The following is an 8,150-nucleotide window of genomic DNA, read 5'->3' as shown; positions in this document are numbered from 1 at the left end:
TTAGCCATTAAAAACAATAGAATTTGACAAAATTGAAAGGAATAATTGCAGTATTGATCCAAAACTTTTTATATTTTTTTTACGAATTATACAAAAAATTTTATATGTGCCAACCACAATCGTAAACCTTTAAAATTTAATTTTCTTCCCCAAAAGACAATTGTACATTCCTTGATGGCCATCAAAATGATACAGAGAAATCAATGGTTTCTCGAAACAAACATAATAACAACTTTTCCATTTTCATAAAGAAAATTATCAAATTTTTTTCCTTTCCTGGTTACTGATTAGTGTAAGTGTTATTTCTTAGGTCCAATTAATCTTGGATATAAATACTTTTAATATATAATTAAATGCAATTTAATGGCAGATCTATTATTTAATTAATAGACAATAAAATTAAATAATCGAGTCCATAGATTCAAATCTTCGTAATTTGTTAATCACAAGGAGTTGTGATTGTGAGATACAAATTACACATCATTGAATCTTAAATCGTCCGTGATCGTAAGTAATAACGAATTACGGATATCGTTATTACGGATAGACCATCACGTTTGGCATTTCTTACGTGTAAAATAAGTAGCTGATCTCACAAGTTAAAGTGTGGTGACACTTAAATGAACACGTAGATGTTTTGTTATAGAACAAAACATTGAAGACCCACCGAGAGATTCCACATGGATAACTATCTGAGTGTCAGTGGTTAATCTCTAACGTTCGGTAGTAGAATTGGTCCTTTGACTTGAGGTCATCATAGCATCTTATATGAGGACAGTCATGCTTTGACAGTGTTGGATGTTTCTCTGTCAAGAGCCGCTAATATGATATCGTTCGGGTATGTCAAGAATCGTATGAAGGTTTTGAATGGCCAATAGAGGATTCGTCACTCTTATATAGTAAGAGTTTATGATATACATTTCATTCAATCAAATCGATAACGAAATCCTTGGCCAAGATGTACTCATAAGTCAAAAAGGAGTTTTCGACTTATATTGACTTAATAGTAGAGTGAAAGATATGATCGATAATTGAGATCGACACACTTCCATATCTCGTAATTGATCGGATCATATTGACGAAAGAATTATAGTTTCTCGGTAAACAAACGAGTTTGGTTTTGTCATACCACGTGACATTTCCCATCACATGTATTGCCCTGATACATTGCTAGATGTCAATTTGAGACGGCGAGTATGAATTTGTGATAAATTAAAAGGGCGTTTTAATTTATCAATTTTGATTAGATCAAAACAATATTTCACGTCATTAAGTATCGTGATCGGGAACCTGATGGGTCGCACACAAAAGAGAATTGGAAGATTGCAATTTGTCAATTAATTAATTTAACAATCGTTGGATAAATTAATTAATTGGGTTGGTTAGTTATAGGCTCGACTTAATTAATTGGATTTATTAATTTATGGACCGGATTCAATTAAATGGATTAATTAAATATTGGACCGGGTCAGGCCAAGCCTGTTTGGGCTTTTATAAATAACTGATTAGCATTTATAATTTTGTAGAGAATTCATTATTCTTGCTAGTACAAGAAGAAAACCCTAATCCTGTAACCTTGTTCTCTGTGTGGATTACTGTTGGAGGCTGGACAATTGGACAGCTGTGGGAGACAGATCCAAGTTGCTGGAACAAAGATATGGCAAAAGAGTTTGCAGATCTTGTAAAAGGTACAACTTTAGCACAGTTTCTATCTAAACACAAAGAGATTCCTCGTAGAAATTGAAAATTGTTTTATTTTTTCGCTGCGCATGATAAATAGACTCCCAAGAATTAGAATACACATTCTGATTAATTTGAAACTACAAATTTGAGGTATAAACATGATAACTAAGTACTAAACCAAAGCAACTGTATTTCTAATTGTAGCGCTGAATTTTCCTCTAAATCCCTTGTTTTTACTCGATAGAGAAAAAAAAAGAACTTTTTTCCCACTAAACCATAAACGGAAAGTGGGAAAATAAATAAATAAAAATAAAGCAAACAGAATACAAGCAAGATTTCATTATGTGCTAAATGTCACCTATGCCTCCTCCACCGACAATGCCACCACCACGACCGGTCTACCACCAGATCTAGAACAAAAATTAATTATCACAATTGGTTCTCAACTTGAGCTTTTGCTTTTTCATTCTTTTTTAATTTGCTATTTTTCTGCTACTGTGTCGAAGAGAGAGAGAGAGAGAGAATCAGGGAGTGCTAGGTAGGGAAATGAAGATAAAAAAAATTGATTTCTATGATGCAAAGCCCACGTGGAATAATGGCATTTACCAAGAAATGCAATGAAATTTTGTTTCGAGAATGGATAAATCCATATGTACAGAATAACTTCTTACAGAATGTTGTCAGAATAGTCTCATGATGTGGGGTTCACCATGAAAAAAAATTGCTAGAAAATACCCTACCCATCCCCTTATGTGTGTATTCTGACAACATTTTGTAAAAACTTATTCTGAACATTAAGCATGGCTCTTTGGGAACTGATGTGAGATTTAAATCCCGGTGATGTGAAATTTGGGTGTGGGTGGGGATTTTTGTATTTTTAATTATTTTATTTTTGGGGAATAATATAAAATTACCATTTTGTCATTTAAAATTGGAAAATAAAATTTTATAGGTTCGGGATTGTTGGTTGGCACATATAAAAAAATGAATATAATTCGTAAAAAATATAAAAAGTTTGGGATCACAATTGCAATTATTCCTTTTCAATTTTTTCAATTTCTACTGTTTTTAATGGCTAAACTAACAAATTAGATGGTAGGGGGTGAATTGTACTTCAAAGTTCATAATGGGGATTTTCGCACCTCAAAGGTTGTATTCCGCACTCAAGGGACGTTTGCTATGAATTCAAATAAGTAAGCAGTATAGCGCATATTATCAAGTATGTTCTGCTGTTAATCCAATTGGAAATCATCATTGACTTAAAAGGAAGCTCCGAAAATTCTCTAGAAAAATTGATGATGATTCCTTGCTAAACAAATTCCTTAATCCTTAAGCATTCCTAGAAGAATTTAGCGAAATATTTGAAAGGCTGACCACCATAACATATGAAACAATCTACAAATTTTCTAGAATTGTAAGCTACCAATATACACTACTATAAATATATTCTAGCACTTCATTTTGAGTCATAGAGTGAATTAAGAAGAGTGAAAGAGAGAAAAAGAAAAAGACAGAATGTATGCATATGTGGTGAAAGAAAGACACGAAGTGAGAGAAGCAGCATAAATGAGTGCTTTGAGAGAGAGAGAGAGAGAGGAAATAATTTTAGTGCTTCAATTAATATGAATTGTGAGAGGAGTGTGGTTGAATTATAGAAACAAATTTTTTATTAATAAAATCAATTTCTTTTGTGAACAAAATCGACAAACCACCTGTTATAATTAAGAATAGCAGCTTCACAGGTGGAATTTCGCGTTGCTAAAGCCTTGATTTCCGTCGCTAACAAGCTTCAAAGACGAAAGGTTTCCGTCAATAAAACCCACGGTAAACCCCCCGCCGGTACCAAATATTCTGTCAGTGTTTATCGACGGACAGATCTGTAGCTAATTAGCAATGGTATTATCTATAGTTTTTGTAGTCTACGGACTAAAGTATGTTGATAATTAGTAACGAAATGCCGTCGAGAATTTGGATAAAAAAAATTTTAAAAAAAATTGGATCACTATTCTAATTAATCTTTCCTTGAGAATTTAATATATTAAAGTTTAAAATCAAAAGGCAAAAAAAAAAAATAAAAAAAATTAAAGCTTAATAAAATGTATAAAATAACTAACAATGAACAACATCCCGAAATAAGAAAACAACTATAGATGAGTTTCAATGTCTTAACTCAATTTGATTTTGAAAGAGAAACATATGTGCAAATGTTCATGAGCTTCGCAAAAGTTCAAGGAAAAGAAACAGTGGCATTTGCAAAAAACTAACTACAAGAATCTCAAAGCCTGAGAAAAAAATAGATAAAATCCAGTTAACACATGACATACCTGTCAAAAAGCATATTTGGCGATAGATTATTAACCGTAGGGCAATATGACACAGAGTTAGTGAATTTTAAGGAAAAATAATGCATATTTTAGCCAAGATTCGGCTGATAAATGTTCTGTACCAAACATTTACATCTTAAAGTGGAAAACGCACTTGACGTTGTTGTTGACTTCACCCGAACTTAGAGTGTTTGGTCTGAAAGTGTGATTGGCAATTCCGTAGACAAAATGGGCATAATTGTATGTTTGTAAAAGTTAGGACTCAATTAAACATTCTTCTAAAAGTCAAGGTCCTAGGGTGCAATTTTGTATAGATGAGATAAATTAGTATTCGAATCATTAAAGGAGTCCAAGATGTCCAAGAAGATCACATAAGATCATCCGAACGCAATTGGAAGTCTAAAGGATATCAAAAAGCCGCACAAAATATATTCCGAATTTTTAGTCGTAAATTGCAACACATTTTTTCACATAGAAAACGTTGAAATTTGGACAAGGCTATTTAGAAGAATCGTAGCCCTTTGAGTTAGATTTTCAATGCAGCTGGAATCACTTCAATCAGATATCAGGAGAGAAAGTTATAATAAAAATACTGACGATTGCTCAACCATTGCTCTCTTCCTTGGCTCCTTGCTCGAGCGACGGTGTTATTCGGCCAAACCCTATGTTGCACTTTTGAGAGTTTTATACAGCCCATGACATTTTTTGCACCCATTTATAAATACAGAAGTCATGGATGTGATATTCAAGGTTGCTTATTGTGTTTCAAGAGAAAAACATATTCATAACATATTCTTTTAAGATCCAAGAGAGCTTCAAACATTGAATTCAACATATTGGTCTTGTGATCCGGCAACCGTTGTTTTGGGAAAAATATCAATTTTCATAACCCAAAACACCGTGCTTCCTTAATCTTGTAAGTAAGTGACTCTCTCATTGGGGGATTGAGAGAGATGGATTGAAGCATAGTTACAAGCACAAGAACAGGAGGTTTTTGGTGTTCCACTTGGAGAAACATTCAGTACAGACCATGAGGTTGCAGGAGACAAAAGATTGGACTGTAGGGGGTAGAGTAGGGGTCTAGCAGGAGGCTAGAGGAATCTACGGCAGTAGGAGGCTACAGAAGGAAGATCAAGAGTTCTAGCGTTAGAGGAGTCTACAGCAGTAGATCTTAAGGCTGCGGCAGCGGGTGAAAACGGATACATGATAGGCTTATTATTGTATACTTTGAATTGTCAATAGTGGAAGTAACTGGCTTGGTCCGGAGTTTTACCGACGTTGGGGTTCTTCCTCATCATATTGTTTGTTATTTACTACTTTCCATAATATACAAACTGTGGCATTCCAACATAGGCTAATTAACTTGTATGATTAATCACTTAGACAACTAATTGAAGTGACTTGTTACTTTAGTTAGATTAATTCTGTATGTAAGATCAAATTGTAATATAGAACGTAAAGTCGGTAACGCATAAAATTTGAATTTGATACAGTATCGCGTTAGATAAACTTTCAAGCGTTCTAGGTCGACTTTTCAAGTGGTACTAGACTGTCCTAGAATTTTCACAGAGCAAACACTTCAGCCCAATATGTTGGACGTAAATGTTAAGGAAGTCAAATTCCTTGTAAATTGTCGCCAAATACATCATATAAAGTACTTACCACCTAATTTTCGTTCACCAACAGTGAAGACTTTTGTTCTGTCAGTTTCTATTACTCTATAGTTTTAGTTTCTATCTGCAACTCTTATGATAATTATTAAATGGAACTAAGACACAAAGAAAAAAGATGGAGAGACTACTTTTGACTCAAAATAAACTATATACCCTTTGAGTTCTGGTTTTCTACTCAAGATGGCGTCAGACAGGCAAGCCCAGTATCTATCAATGGAACATTATGGATAGATAGTTCATTTTGTTGTTCCATTCTATGGAGTTAAACTCCTTGTCCTGATGTTGCATCCCACTTTGCTTCATTGTAAATTTTAGTTTTTTGTCGTGTTTGGATGGGGTGGGAGTAGTAAATACTGTTCCCCCACTCGAGCCTGCAGTTGCTACGCCGAATACCTTGTCGAGGTGACTGAGATGAAGGTCAAAACTTAAATTGGACTGAGTTTTCATCGAATTTTACACAGGTTTTTAACTTCACATATTCAGAGAAATGATAGAAAGACGTAAAGATGCACCAAGTCTTTTATAATTTCACCTACACATTTTCACATGGAATGTTTATAGAAGTTTTCCAGTATCTTCAGCAATTTTTGCTTCCTTTTTTTTTTTTTATTTTTTTTTTCTCTCTCTCTCTCTCATAAATTTATAGTATTATATGCTTTCACTTACATAGGATTGTTTACAGTAACTTAGAATGCAGTATAATTCTTATGATAAAATCATACATATATATGTTACGTTTTATTCTACATAATTGATTGTAAATAAAATTTCGTTTTCATTGATGTAAAATAAAAATTAAAGAAATCAAACGATTTAATTCAAATTTTTAATTAAAAGTGGAATTTAAAAACATCTATGTAACAAATAAGCATAGACAATAATTTAATTATACATAAATGTCTATGGTAACCAAATTAAAAGAAACAAAGTTACGCGCTTAAGTTCTTGATTTTTGTCCCATGAAATGAGGCACAACTACACCATCGAACCTACTCGCTCTGACATGACCCGTACTAACCTGTGAGGTAGGGAAAATAATGAGTACATGAGAATACTCAGTATAATACAAATATTAGTACAGTCCCAAATAATATTTGTCATGCATATATCAAAATAAATCGTACCATCACATCACATCACATCTTTATAATAGGTAAGAGCTCATATCGTATCATATCATTGTACCGAATGACGATACATATATCATATCATATCATCAGCAAAAATAAACAGGACAAACAACTTGTACGTCGTATCCTATCTTATAACATTCAAATGCGTTTCAACCAAAAGAAGAATGCTAAGATAGAAAAGGTACTATAAATGCTACTGGACAATATCTTGTTATTTTAATACACCAGAATATGGAAGGAAAAATGAGTAATAAAAATATAGGAAGATAAGTTATAAAATGTTGAAATGAAAGAAATCGTAAGTGATGTGAGATAAATGAAGGAGTTGTGGGAATCTTTATATTAGTTGGGTAAGATGGCAAGTGGGTGTGTGGAGGTTTCCTAGAGGTGATTAAATTTATAAGTGGAGGAGAGAGAATCTCAAAGTTAGAAACATGTGAAGATATTAACAAATTTGTATTTCAAACTCTCTCTCTCTCTCTCTCTCTACACACACACACGGTCACTAACAAAGGTACATATGCACAAGTCTATAAAATGCATTTGTCAATTAATAAAATAATACCCATTAAATACGGGTCTTTGAATTGAAATAATTCTGACCATGTCTTATATCAACTTATTTTTTTTTTAGTCTAATATATGTTATTTAGTGTGAGCTACAAATTAGCCTAATATTGATATACTTTTCCTTCTCCTACATTACTTGATATTTAGTCACTCTGTATTTAAAACACGTAAAAAAATATTTGGAGTGTTACAACATTTAATGCAATTTAATACTTAAACGACTTCAAATGCTATGAATTGCTATCTTTGACTATGTGTGGCCAAGAAGTTTTATTTAAAATTCTTTTGGTTGTAATAGCACTCAGCCCCCGTTTGGTCCACATTTCTTTGAAAATGAAATGGGTGGTGACATCAGTTAACATAGGAAACCACTTCTAGAGATAGGCAATGTACATCGTGACACGCCGATGTGAAACCGTCGACCCCCACCCCGAGGGCGCTCTACCTCTACAAGAGACCATCGACCGCCCGGAGTGCTCTATCTCTTGTAGAGGCCGTCGAACGCCCGGGGTGCTCTACCTCTACAAGAGACCGTCGACCCCCCGAGGTTCTCTACCTCTACAAGAGATCATCAACCCCCTGGGGTGCTCTATCTCTACGTGAGACTATTGACCCCTTGGATGCTCTACCACTATGAGAAATCGTTGAACCCCCCGGGGCGCTCTACCTCTATGCAAGACCAACGACCGGCATGAGATTACTTATAAGGCCATCTCAACACTTAGCTTCAAAATCTCTGATGAATTAATAAGGTTACACGACTGGTC

This window comes from Olea europaea, chromosome 9 (genome assembly GCF_002742605.1).
Source record: "Olea europaea var. sylvestris chromosome 9, O_europaea_v1, whole genome shotgun sequence".
Taxonomy (NCBI): Eukaryota; Viridiplantae; Streptophyta; class Magnoliopsida; order Lamiales; family Oleaceae; genus Olea; species Olea europaea.
The sequence above is the reverse complement of the archived record's forward strand: the minus strand, read 5'-3'. Positions refer to the sequence as shown.